This window comes from Cupressus sempervirens, chromosome 6, assembly GCF_028749045.1.
Source record: "Cupressus sempervirens isolate cs-2001-9-10 chromosome 6, ASM2874904v1, whole genome shotgun sequence".
In the NCBI taxonomy this organism is placed as follows: Eukaryota; Viridiplantae; Streptophyta; class Pinopsida; order Cupressales; family Cupressaceae; genus Cupressus; species Cupressus sempervirens.
Genome location: NC_143123.1, coordinates 146,711,387 through 146,727,005, shown reverse-complemented (window position 1 = coordinate 146,727,005; position 15,619 = coordinate 146,711,387). Strand labels below are relative to the sequence as shown.

Here is a 15,619-nt window from a genome sequence, read left to right as displayed (position 1 = left end):
TTGTTGAGGATAACTATAATGTGGCCAACAATTGGGTTCATACAAGTCAGATAATTTTGTTGGACATTGTAAATGTTGACTATGCTAAGGTGGATAATGATTCATATCTATAAATGTCAATAGACATTGCGCATTATGTACTACTATACTATCAAATGGGATATCATCAAGGCATGTTGAGTGGAAGAAGTTGGCCAGAGGGATATCATTCATCTATCCATAAATGAGGCTTTCTATTTGTGTTGAATTATGCTTCTTTTGACTAAGAGAGTTTGTCATTGTCAATATTTGACCACTAGGAATTGCTTCACTATTTTCTCCCAACAATTTTCTATGACAGTCTATACACTTTGTTACACCTCTCATGGAGAGAGTTTCTTTTCTATATGCATTTGCAGCTTGCTCAGGAGTTCGAAATGTTCTGTTAGAATTCTTTAGAATAACTGAGAGGGGGGGTGAATCAGTTATTCAAGGTCCAAATGCCCTATTAATACCCTTTTCCTATGTTCAAACTTAAATCAGTCATATAAGCAAATTATTGTAAATCAACATGCAAAGATAAAACATTCAAGATCAACACATGACACAATTATTTACGTGGAAACCCAATTTGAGAAAAACCATCAGTAACATGCTACTTGATTCTCACTCTTTTGAAGTGATGCCTTGTTAAGAGCCTGCCCTGTTAAAGGCTTACAACACACTGTTAAATGTGACCTTGTTAGAGGATTTCACCAAACTATTAGGAATGGGCCTGGTTAAAGGTCTTTAGAACATCCACTTGGAATGTCACCCTGTTAAAGGATTTATCTAATGGCCGTTAAACCAACCTAAGTCCATAGGATTTATCTTATTGTTACAATTGCTAGAAAGTAACGATAATGGTCTTTTGATCTGACATAACTTACAACATACTTTGCAGATTTCAGATCACTCTTTCAGTTCAATCCTTATGCTTGGCTTCAATCACTTCAGATCTAACTGCTTGTCTCCCTCTCAAGCTTCGTCTCCTTGAGTCTTCTTACTCATTCTGCCAATGCAATCATCCCTGTGGTCATCTATCCAAACAGAGTTCCTGTGTTATCTTCTCCTTAGCACATTCTTCAGCATTTCATGCTTTTATGCTTGACCATGACTCTCTCTCTCACTATCCCCTCTATTCCACTCTATTTTTCCATTAACTTATGTCTTCTTATATACAAGTCTGATTTTCCTTTGCCGCTCAAATCTCCCTCTCCAATTTTAGGGTTTCAAAATGGATTAGGTAGGATACAATGTATCTACCCCATATCTTGTTTTCTTCTTGAAACTTCGCCAATTGTATCTTAAAAATGTTCTACATGGTGTTCTGTGCCACCAACTCATCATTCTTATCTTCCTTTTAATTCACAAATTTCTAGATAACAACTTTGTCGGCTTAGATCTGACGAATCTTCGATTTCCTAAATAATCCAGCAACTCGGCATTATTGAGTTACTGGTGCTCGACACCTCTGTGTTACTCGGCACCTATACTTGCTTGGCACTTGATTCTGCTCGGCACTTGAACTTGCTCAACACTTGAACTTGCTCAGCACTTAACTAGGAATTTACTCGGCTCTTACTAGCTTGCTCTACACCTTCTCTCTAATAAACTTAGTTTGAGCTTTACAAAATACTTAGCTAAAACCTTAGATCTTTGATATGTTTCAGTGTGCTTATTCTTTGTATCTTTTAGTATGTCATCCAATACACTATTTCATTAATGGCTTGACGGATCCTTGTACTTCATTACAACATCATAACTTCAACCTTTCTCTAGGTGTTCTAGTTACATCTTATTGATTTCCTCCACCTTGACAATCAACTAATTGATAGTATTTGGATCACTAAAGCAATTGTCATCCCTGCAAGTAGCAAGTTTGACATCAATGACAAAATAATGATTGAGGGCATTCTTTACTAGTTTCGTATATTATTCCAACAATTGTTCTTATGATCATTTCAATCATTTCCAACATGTTCCAATCCATTATTGTCATTTACTCTCTGGGTCCATTATCTGTACAACATAGCAACCCCAACATCATCTCCTCACACCCTTGTACTTTTTGTGCTATTAAGATTCTCCTCTTTCCAAGAGGTATATTTAATATTAAAAAAAGTTGATGTCTCTTCGTGCTCTAAATCAACAATTGATATTGGTGTCAAAGTAGTCATGGTTGTGATTGCTTTTGTAAAGAGAATAAACAATTTACATAAACAAGATTACTTGAATAGATGAAACAGGGAAAAGTCATTGTTTTCAAACATTGTTAGCACCTATGTTATAACAACTACAAGGTTAGTTGTTTATTGCCAAGGGGATTTTTTTATCAAAGTTAAACAAGAAACATAAATATCTATACAATTATGCTTGATACTTTAAGACAACTTATAAATGAATGATGACAATGTATACACCATCATAATTTATAATTTTAAAATACTTTAACTACAACTTGCACTTATTCATTACATTTGGCTACATAGTCATGATAACATTATCAACATTTACTATATTTGAATGTTAAAATGTTTACTTTATTATCTATAAATTTGTTCATGGCTATGGACATTACATATATTTCTCAAATACACAAAGAATTACATAGAAGAGTATTATGTTCAAAGAAAACAATAAAATGAAAGTAGGTATTTCATTCATAGAGAAAAATAGAACCAAGAGAGCACATAGTTCAATTCCCAATATTATTTTAAGAAGTTCCATTGTCTTCTGAGAATTTATCATAGATACTTGCGATCAACTTGATTGGCTTTTGATGTAAGACTAAAATTTGAAGAGAACAAATATCTCCCTCAAACGTGCCAACCCTGCCACATGAATATATTCACTTCAACTAGCTACTTGAAAGTTGATTATGGGTCAATGTGAAATGGAAGAACATATTTGGTTTATATATTTAGTCCTACATCTTGCTCTTCAAATTCTCCATGTGGTTCAACAAGGGAGGAATTTGAAAAAGTTGTATAAATAAAATTATTAATTCACATAAGTTGAAAGAAGTAAATGAAAAATCATGAACAATATTATGCAAAAGTAGACATGGATAAGATTACGACTCTATGTAGAAGAGAACTTTGATGCTTTTGCTTTAGTTTTGAACAAGATACTGTTGCAAGTATCTTAAATTACAAAATTGCTATCAGATCCATCACAAGTCTATCTATAAAGGTTGACCTTTTCATTACATTCATAATTCCCATATGGTCCTCACCACTGGGCAATGCAAAAGACACATTATTCGTAAACTGTGAGATTTCTATAGAAGAAATTTATGTATTGAGAAAAGATCATTACCTTCCAAACTAACAAGATTATACTCATAATATGCTCTCATATAATTGGATTAACAACATATGAGACATGATGTTTACAAGCATGTTAGTCTATTTTGTGTGGTTCTGATTTGTTTATTTTGTAGACTTTTCAAGATTTTCTTGTTATCATTTACTACCTTGCAAGATAAACTTATGGGATTGGAGATCTTATAGAATGGCAACAAAAATCTCAAGGAGAAACAAAAATTGCAAGATAAACTTATGGGATTGGAGATCTTATAGAATGGTAACAGAAATCTCAAGGACAAACAAAAATGAATAGAAATTTATTCTCATGGAATGAAAACATTACATGAAATTGATTCTTTGATCACTAGTTCTCATTGTAGAAATGGTAGAACAATCTATTTCTATAGCTTAATTGATTATATACATATCAAGTGCAATTGATGAAATTGTTACCAATTTGTAGTAGCAAAAGATATTCTTAGCTAAACTTAGATATGCATACATTATTGAGATGCAAATGAGTATATACATATTGCACTAGAATTTTTCAGCCCACGAAAAAATGGAGCCTTATCTTATATATCAAACGTATTTACTTCTGGCAATTGTCATGTGGTAATAGTTAATTCATCCATTTAGGATGCATCATCTTCCAATATCTAGTACAAGATGAAGGCCAGGAGCCATATCACTATTCACAAATACAAATAAATATTGATATGAGTAGTGGTGCTTTATGGTTTTAGTTGTTAGGACACTTGTTTCATCATCATACTATTGTCCTACAAGCTCTATATTGTCATGTCTTATAATCCATTTAAGTGAAAGAGTTGGATTTGATATGAGAAGATTTATTATGCATACAAGTGTCTCACCTTCAATAGTAGCCCTAAATGTGATAGCTGACAAAATAATGTTTTGCATGTTGGATTGAAAATATTGGTCAAATATTTTGCCGTGTGATTTCTGTAAGGGAAATGAATTATAATATCTTGACAATGAAATATGATATGAGCTTCCATATATACCCGTACTAGATATTTTAGGTAAATCAATTCTCCATTTGTCATGAATTGAAATAGTATACAAATTTGATTGGTCTATGGTATTGGGTCAATGTTTTCCCATCCATTATATGGAAACATTGCAACATGGTTGTCATAAAAATATCTTTCCAATATTTTTCTCTAGCATTCACTTGGAAGTTGTAGGATTTTTTCAAGGACACTAGATTGTGGACACTCAAAGAGATGATCTATTGGGTAGTTTATTGTACCTAATGCATTCAGAGTAATCATACTGAAACAGTGTGGAGAGACAAACCATGTCGACAATGAGCAACATCTCTTAGATTTTTCAAAGCATCAATGAATTCTAAGATATATCTTAACTTCAATGTTATTCTTTTGTGGAAATATTGTTGATGGGAAAGTAATACGAATCTAATTAACGTGTATGTTTATATACATAAATGGTACAACTTTTAGTCAAATGTACAATAAAGACTAAGACAATGCAGGAGGAGTTTGTGCATTGTTACTATTTACATACATTTAGAACTATAATGCATTATGCTCAAGAATGTAATGGGTACATATGGTGAAACTAGAATGACACACATAAGCATTTGGAAGAATATCAATGCATTGCAAACAACTTAGATTCCACAAACTATAAATGCATTTGAATTATATCACGGCATAATCAAACACAAAGATTAATATGTTTTATACAATCTTATAAACTAATTGAGTCATAGTGTGCTTTGTTAATGTCAAAGTGTTCATCATTGCTGACAAGCACACTACTTTGAAAATATTTTTTTTCCCCAAACAACTAGAGTTTCTCTTTGTAATTTCATTTGCGACTATATTTGGTAGGATCTAAACAATGTAAAATTAAATCCAAAAAATGTTGATATATCTCATAAATGATATAAACATTCACAAGAGAAGATACAAAAATGGAAAACATAAATGTCCAGAAAAAATAATACCAGTAGAAGTGAAATTGAATTTTGATTTTAGATGCAGTAATCGCTACTTTATCAATATAGGTGTAGGTGAAAATTGAACTTGTATTTGGAAAAGTTGGTATGGAAACATTCCAAATTGTTGCAACTGATGATATTAGATCTATTGAAAAATTGAAGTACTCCTAACACACTCCAATAGCTCCTGAAATCCAAAACATTGAATATTATGAGCCATGTAAGATTTCCAAAGTTTCAATAAATGATTTTTTTAATCCTTTTGCAATATGGAAATAATCAATTATTTAAAAAATTCAGTACAAGATATGACAATACATAGCAATCATTGAAGTACAACATTATTAGCATAAAAACGTATATTAATCAGTAATTAGACATCATCTATAAAAGAATAGATCCTTGATTAATGTCTTCCTTCCTTATATATATTTTTAAATGGTTTGCAAAATTTATTGTCAAATTATTATTGCTTGCATGCAATAAGCTTACATTTTAATTCAAATGTGTCATTGTCTAGAGCCATTTACTATAATTATATATGAAGACACATTGAAGTAAACAAAACTAACTTGAAATGTCCACCTTGTTACAAGAAGATGACAATACATAGTTTTAATATCATTACATCTATTTACAAGAATTTTTTTCACTACACAACTCATTCGTTGTGTATATTTATCTGTCAAATGTTGATCAATGACATTCAAATCTCCCATAACATTTAAAGCCTCAAACCCCCTATGCAGTATGTGTCAATGACATGGACTAAAGAATACCTGATTTGGTAAAAAAATAGGAGGAGACATATGCATTTGTAGGAATATCATTGCGTCACAAGCATTTTCAATCCTCAATACATCTTGCTCAGAAAATAGGGAATGATGAACATGTAATGCATGATCCACAACGAATTCGCACTCAATTTTGATAGCATTTTTAGGGAATTATACACACAGGTCGTAAAAGCACAAGAACTTAAAGTTTCAATGGAGAACAAGTCACTTATGGGTGCATTACTCATCTCTATTACATATGCATTAGTATATGCATTGTATTCTTCAAGAGGTCTAAAGTCGTCCTTCACATTTCCATTTGCTAGTTGATTTACAATTTCCTCATTTTCAAAAATATCCATGCAATTGGTAAGGAATTTTGAAACAATGTATTGTTCCATATTTATTTTGCAAAACAATTTCACCAACAACAATGTGCAATGATTTCTCAACATTTAGGCATTCTATAACAAATACATTATCCAAATGTGCTAATTCCATTGCACCACTCAAGGGACAATCCCAATCACCACCTAGACTTGGAATATAAATGTGATCACACATTGTCAATAACCAAAATCTGGCAGAGTTTATTTGAAAATTAGATAGGGAATTGTAGTATTGAAGCTCCTTTAGATGGTTAAATATTTCAAAATGGACATTGATGTCATTGTTTCCTAATCAAATGTCAAACAACATTAGCACATATACAATTACCAATCACTATTTCAATCAGCAAACAAGCTATGTGTACATGGAGTGTTGAATTTTCTCATTTCTGACTCGTAATCATAAATGTTTTCCAAGTTTTTAATTATATTTTTTAATATTTAATGTAAACAATAAATAACAGTAATGTAGAACAATATAAGACACAAAAAAAACTCCAACTAACAATCTTCTTTGCATTGTTGGTTTCTATGACATTTTAAATAGAATAATATAATGTCACAACTACTACTACTATATATGTGTTCCAAATAGTGTACTACTATGATGTTTGATATTCTTATTGGTCTACAATTTCTTGACATATGCATATTTAGCATTAAAAAAAGAAAGAAATGATCTTTGCATATTAAAGAAAACCTATTTTATAATCTTATCCACCCTAAGAGGTAATATGTTTGAATATATTTCAATAAACTATATAATACCTAATTAAATCCTTGTTAGACCTAGGATATATAGGATGAAAACATAGTGTTCTTCTCTTAGTAAATTTATATATAAGAATATTTCTTCAATATTTTAATTCAAACTACATGATCTATCACAAAACCAAAAGAGAATAGAACAAAGAAAAATAAAGAATAAAAAATAGTATTTAACACAGATAATCTAATAAAAAATATAAAAAAATCGTACACACACTAACTAATATTTAACACTACCTATTTCTCTATTCTAATTTTAAAAAATCCCTACAAATGCATTTCTACTTCAAAATATAAACATAGCTTCCACTTATTATAATCGGACATAAAATTCAACTTCACGTGAACTTATTTCTACATGGAGACATGCTACCACAAAAAAAAATTGTGATTAGTAAATACTTTACTAAATGAAGTGTAGAGAATTTATTTTCTTTGATAAAAATGTACATTTCTTAAATTTGAATAAGTTTTCTTATAAAAAATTGAATCGTTACGAAAGAAAGAAATGCATTATTTCATTTTTTTAAAAGCACATATGAATCGTAATTTATCAAGAAATCTTATTTCATACATAATCCAAGCAATGAATAAATATAGAAGGAATCATGTGGAGAAGCCACAATTTTGCCCCATTTTTTTTTATAAAAGGCATGACAAATGAAGTGATTTCAAATAATATTTTCCCTTGAGAAACAGGGTATGACGACATAATGAATGAAGTGATGAAGGCATGATGAATGGAGGATTCCAATAGTTGTCATTAATATCTTTATGAACACTTGGACCTATGCGTGATTGGATTAAACAGAGAAAACCTTTTTTGATATTGAACATCTACCATTGCCAAGGCTAATGATGAACAAAGAACATTTAAGTAGTTAAATGGTTATATTTTTTTTAATTCCATTTAAAATTGTAAAGATATCTACTTTGTAGCCCCATCTATTGATTATAATGATAAAGAAAAATGTAAATGATCTTTAAAATTTTTACTATTTCATTCAATCAAGACATTTATAAAAATAAATCAAGGTTTTAGAGCTCACACAACCGAAAAAAAGTTTAAAAACTTTGGTAGAAAGTCTAAATCGCATAATTTTATTGTAGGTTGCACACAGGTTTGTAAAGTATTTCTGGGCTCGCATTGAAGAAAGCCAAAATGGCACAAACAAATTTGCCATGAGTTCCATAGTCGTTTAGTGAATTTCCCACGAATCCGAACTAAAACGGTTTGCCTAACAAATTGAATGTTGAATGTGACATGGGTTGAGCAAAAATAGTAACTTAGCTCTCAAATTGTCCATTCCCAATTTAGATCAAAGTAAAATTACAGTTCACCAGACCATCACTTTTAGGTCTTAAACAAGGAACCTTCCCATAATATTATCTATCCCTGAAAAAAAGGAATCAACTCATAACTGGAGTTGGAGAATCAGGTAGGCTCATATATATAGGAGTGCATATGGGTACCTTTTGTAAACCCTTATGGCTCAGGAGAGGGGTTGGAGAAGAAGTTGTGCAAAAGCGAAATATCTCATCGAAAAAATGGTTGAACTTTATCACAGAAGGGCAGAAAGTAACCAGTTGTTGCAAGTAATAGGTTTTGAACTCTTCGCTTTTCATTCAACAAAAGATTTTTCTGGGTGTTCCCTGACTCAGCAAGTCCAACCTACGACATGGTGAATGCTGGAAACTCTATTTGACATTGAAGACTTTGGTAGGGGAAATGCATGTGGATCAAAAGGAGGCTGTAATTTTTTGAAAATGAAGTTGTTTTGGGAAATACAAAGGCTTCTAAACAAAAAGCATCCCACACCTCAAAGAAAACAAATGCGTTGACAAACATATGAAAAAAAATCAGAGATTTTAAGGAAATTGGTAATCAAAATGCGTAAAGGAAGATTTGCTTACCTGAGAAGAATGAAGCACTCTACAAATTTCTCTAAGTTCGATAACCATACACGTACACTCATATCTCTATTTCTTACTTATGAACACTGATATTGAGAATGATCGTATCGAATTCAACTATTATTCAAGGGATCTTGCACTGAACAAAAGATTGTCTAATTTACTACGTCTACTGTTCAGTCAAACAAATGGATATGTGTGTGAATGGAGACATACATTGCAATAGTAAGATTTTGTGAAAATTTAACGTCACAATACCTTCATTCTCATGTAACCAAAAAATGGATACAAATACAGACAACCCCTTACCTACTCTTTATAGGCAAATATCAATGCCTGTCACTCAAGTTTGACAGTATGGATTTTCAAAATTTAATGACATTTCCCAAGCTTTTACAAGCGTCAATAAATGTGATAAGATCAATCCACACAATTTAAGGATAAAGTGTCAAACATTGGCAAGGGACATTGAGTAATTGCTCTTTTCAAGCAGTACTTTATTGCCTATTTTCAACTAAGACCATTCTCACTGAATGCACTTGTCTATATCACATAAAGTTGACAAACCACAACTCACAAAATGGTAGAAAGTGTCTTTTCCTAGGCACAAGTTTTTAGTCTTCATTCTTATCCACTGCTTCCAAAAAACACAAAATAAAAAAGCATTGGCAAATGAAAAGTTCCAGAAAAAAATTGTAAAAACTAAATGTTCATTCAAGGAGCATAGAACTTAAAGGAAATAAAAATAAAATTAAACAATAAATAATTAAATGCCAAATATAAACATTATATAAAAACAATACTTGCACAAAACTCTATTACTTGTTTGGCTCACCCAATTAGGAAAAAGTGGCATCCATTGGATGCATTAGTTACCTGCCTACGACAAGAACTAAATATTAATATGACTTCTATTTAAGTTTAATATTAATATTTACTTGTCCTTTAATTCATCATGCAACTAGAGATAATTCAAACTCAAAATTATAATTATAATTAAGTTATTTACAAATTCTCTCACAATATTAAATATTCATAAATAGATAATTATATAGTGAACTCCATTATAACTTGTCTTAAAATATAACTACGTCACAATTATATATTTATTAATTTGTAACTCCACTTGCATTAATAAATATATAACAAGTTGTAACCCACTAATAGTTTTAAAAAGAATTCGTATTAAAAACTCACTTGTAAGAAAATAAGTAGCATTTATTTATTTAATTTTCAAATTAAATAAATAATATTTTTTTATCAAATTTTTTTAATTTGTGAAATTAATAATTAATCATTATTTTTTTAAATAAATCTAAAAAATTATATTATATTTTTATAAAACAAAAGTAAACATGCAATTAGTATTTTCACATGTCTTTGACCTCTCAAATCATGCAACTATAATATACTTAGCTTTCTATCTTTAGCATATTTGTTTTCACATGCATGTATAAGTTTAGTTACAACATGCTTTCCTCTCAATTAATCTTTTACTTTTACAATAACAAATTATTTTAGATATAATAAAAAAATTTATCTTTATTTAGAATATTCATGATAATAACATGGATCTAATGACAAATTTAAAGTTGAAACCTTGGTTGTTCAATTTGTTGTTTTCTTCCAATTTTCTATAATCGAATTTTTCTTATATTAGAAACAGTTTTTGTTTAAATACAGTCATAATTATTTTCTTTAAAAAATTATAGTTTTCTTCAATCAAGTTTTCTTGATTAATAAGTTTTCCTTTTCAAAATCTATAATATAATTCTTTATTCAAAAATCAATACAATAAATTAATAAGCATTATGCAAGCACCTAAGAAGACACAGAGTAGACAGATCTTTCAATAAAATTCTACAGTGGATTTTCAAACCCTACCTTAAAACCATTGCTAAAATATGAGACAATCTGTGAATGCGTGCAAATCCAAACTCTTCAAAACTTTCAACAATTCTTTTGCTCCAATTCTAAATTTTTCTCGCCAAACCTATGTGTCCCTCAAATGAACTACAAACCCTCTAATAAAGAATCATAACCCTAACTAGGGTTTCTATTTTCCAATATTTTAAAAGTCACTAACTTTATTAAAAATATTAATATTTTAATTGTTTAATCCTTTCGTGCACACTTAAAGAACTTTTTAATTAAAATATTCTTTTATTTATCTACTTTTTCTCCACTTTATTAATTAGTACAAAGACTATTTAAAGTGTAGTTTATTATTTAAATTAACAATAACAATTAAAGTTTATTATTTAAATACAACTCTAATTTAATTATTAATAACTAAATAATTATAATAAATAAATATTAAATCCTTAATCTTTTAATTCTTTTTATCCAACTTCTTAATTAGACGTTTAAATTAAATCTTTTAAACTAAAGCACATATTTAATTAACTTCTAATTAATTAAATATCATTATATTTCAATTTCTCTTTAAAAAAAATTCCAAACTAGACCTCTAAACTAAGTATTTTTAATTAAAGCACATATTTAATTAGTTTTAAATTAATTAAATATACTAATATTTTAATTTTTTTATAAAATAAATAATATTTAATAATCCTCAATATTATAAGATTAACCCAAATATTTTTTTATCAATAATGGACCGAACCCTAGATTTGTTATTATTATTTGTTGTAGCTAATTAATTTTATGTGTTAAGCTTGAGTAGACTCGATCCCAAGACCTCACACATGAGAGGCTACAAGTTACCATTGTGTTGTAAGCTCTTACCTAAAATTAACCCAAATATTATAACGAAATCATTTACCAAATAAATCACATAGCCAAATCCACATTAAAATAACATTACCAAAATTAACCAAAGCTCAAAATCAAACAACACATGTAAAGATAAACTCATAAGTTTAAAAAGGGTAGACAATCATATATATGCCCTCCTTCTCAGGACAAGTAATTAGGTTATGGCTAGGATTGGACTTGAACATTATCTCCTCATTCTTTCGGTTGAGTTATTGCGATAAGGCATGCTCATCTTGGCAATTTAGGAAAGTCAATATCTAATACTTACAAATCTATATAAAAGATGAGCATGTACATGTGCATATATATCTAAGCTAAATATGCAATGACGGAGAGTGGTACATCGTGTAGATCTCAACTAGCAGGTCATTGTGACTCCCTTCCCCAACCATATCTGACATGTTAAACATAAATATAAAATATACTCACACCATACATGTACAAGTATGGGTAAGTATAATACTAAATCCTAAATATAAATAACATTGTATTCGAATATGAACATCTCATCATGATAAGGATGTAATAAACTTCTTTCTAAGATACACCATATGACAACATCATAAAAGTAATATCATTAACTAATTGATAGAAATTAAAGCAACGTCACTACAAGAAGGAAATTGTTACAGTCTGACATAATAAATTACTCAACATATCAAAGTATTGCATTTCAAATATTAAATAAGAGATAACACATCTATAGAAGAATCATATAGAACTTTAACAACTAAGTCTACAATGATAGAAAAGGAGGGGTATTATGTACAATTAATTGGGAAGATTACAATTCACTCCACCTTCAACGCGTTCTCATTTCACAATATCCTTCTCATAAAAATATTGTGCAAAAGACATGAAATTTGATGCTTGTGTCTCTTGTTAGATATATGAATATGAATTAGTATTGCTATATATAAATATAGATTAATTATTATTGAAGTGTAAATTAGTAATTAAGTAAGTCCCTATTAGGGGTCATTATAATTTGTATTAGAGCATGATCATACAATCTTGAAGGGTAAATATAAAAATAAGAATAAACATAAGTATACACTTAAGATGATAACAACTGTTAATAATTTTTTGTGACTATATTGCTCATATATAGGTGTCTCACCTTGTAATCAATCAAAATAAATGGAGGAATCAAGTAATGAAATTATAATTTATTGATTCTCTAAGATAAGCAGGCCATTGAAAGAGATGGAATTGTCATAGTGGGACATTGTGCACTCTTAGGCTTAGTTGAGTTGAGCAATTTATATACACCCTTTTGAGACTTTTCTCCCAAGATAAATCATGATTGATTATGAAAGACTCATTCAAAACTCTCTTTTTTCTAATCAATAAGAATGAATCTAATAATGTGCATTGCATGTATAATTTGTGTATTATTGAGTGTGTATTTGCACAATGTCACAGTAGGGTACAAAGATGTAATTCCTTCTCTTGAATGAATGATGAGATCATTCCCAAGGTTCCTTTAGGTTGTTTGTCAACCACTTGAGTAGCTCAATTGAAGACTTATGTGTTTTTTTACAAGATAATCTTTGTTGGTTTGATCATTTGAAGACCACAAAAACAAATTTAACAACAATTGTTTTTGTATTTTTTGATTTTGATATATGGAATGCAATTTTCTAATGATGCAAATTATTCTAATGTGTAATGACCAAGCAATTGGTGGAATATCATTTGGTGTCAATGTTGGCCTTGGTCAGTGAGTTGATGTCATGTTGACTTCTTTTATATGTGTATAGAAAGGAAATGATTGAGGGACTCATGTACTGTTGAGTTGGCTAATGCCATGTGCACACTCTTCATTGGTTTGTTAACTATGCATCATTAATTTTTGAGATTAGTTGAAAGGGTCCCTTTCGTAACGTGATGGGGTCACCACATGTATGTTTAGTAAATTTACGTTGGGAAAAAAAAATCAATTGTTTTTATTAAGTAAAAATAGGTTTTAAAGGACCCAAAACCTTTACATAGGAACATAATAACAATAGTTGAAAAACCTAGAAGAACTTTGCATCATCACCTAAGAATAGAACTAGCTAAAACATGTAGCCATAAAACAACTAGCAGGAAAAAATAGCAAAAAGAAAGCAAAAAGATAACACAGAACTAGCTACAGGGTCTTCAGTAAATCGGTTGCCTAGTGTGCAAGGATGTTCATGTTATCTGTAGAGGCCTTCAAATCATCCATATCTTTGGCTTTGACAACCTCAATCTTTTTTGAATTAGCCCTAGTATGCTTGTTAGGTCCATGGTCATCTTTCATATCCTTGGAGCCTTGACCTTTTCCCCTGTTCAAATTTGTTTAGAAGAGTATTAATGTTGTCCACCACAATCTTTAGAATAGAACAATTCTAATTAGCCAGTTTCTTAACCGTCTTCTCCATATTAACCATCTATTATCTAGGCCATCTAAGCTTTTCTAGAAATCTTTATTCAACTAATCCAAAGCTCTGATCTTGGCTTCTAGGGGTGGAACATGGTTCATACGATTCTTAACCCCTTCAACATTACTAATCACCTCCAAAAGTCTATCAATATGTTGTCCCAAAGTTCTCTCCCCTCTAGTAGTTTTGTTGAGCTGATCAAACTCTCTGAAAATGTCATGCATCTACTACTTCAAACTACTAATGTCCTTCTTCATTAGCCCTAGATTACCAAAGATCCCTTTTAAAATCCCTTGGACTTCATTGTCCTTGTTATGACTTAGGTAATCTCAACCCCACCCAAATTGTCTCTTTCATAATCAGTCTCCTCAGGCACTTTAATATCAGCCTTCTCTTGAGAAAGTGTATTCTCCCCTTTTCACTCCATCCTCTTAATCAAAGGTTCATCATCATAAGGTATGTTTAAAAACTTGTCCATATTCTTGCCCTTGTTTCTAGTAACCATACCAACGATGCCACTTTTCCCATTACCCTCTTCCAACTCCTCTTCAGAATTTGTATCCATCTCAAATTCAACCTCCTTAATCTTCCTTTTCTTCCTAGACAAGCTCCTAGGATCAATCTTTTTCCTCTTCTTAACCTCTATCTCTGCAACCTCATCCTCAGTATCCTCATCATAGCCCTCATCCTGTTCACTCCCCTTAGTCTCACACTCCAGGGTTTTCTTACTACAATGGGGTCTGTCCACTTTTTTGGATTTGAGGAGTTTCATAACTAGAACCATTAAGCCCTCATGACAAGCATGGTCACCCCCAAGATCATTCTGAATAGCTAAAATTGTATTACCCAACAATTGCCTAAGGTAGAAGGGAAGATTAAGCCTTACCCTATGCCTAGAATGGTTTACCAACATAAAATGGTACCCAAATATCTTAGTAAAGCGACCATCCAAAGTTAAGTATTCAATAACTATGAACATGACAAAACTCCAAGGATGAGATATGGAACTAGGGCTAAAATAGGAATTACCAATTTTAACCAACCTATTACGCTCTTTAGTCGTATCCACAAATTCTTCCACTTCCTGATTAGAAAGATTCCTATCCAAATTGATTCCCTTTGTATCAAGGCTCGTAGCTTCCACAAAGACATTGCAATATTTTGCCCTCGATGTCAAAAGCAAAAATATGTTCAAATATTCAAAAGTAAAAAATTTAAATTCTTATAAAAATATTGGTAAATAAATGAATGTTAAAAATAGTAAAAA

General features: G+C 30.5%; 1 pseudogene; it reads right to left on the bottom strand.

Annotated features, from left to right (window-relative positions):
- Positions 1–15,136, bottom strand: part of LOC149551652 (psbP-like protein 1, chloroplastic pseudogene) — a 32,867-nt pseudogene extending 17,731 nt beyond the window's left edge.
- Positions 15,137–15,619: the final 483 nt, after the last annotated feature.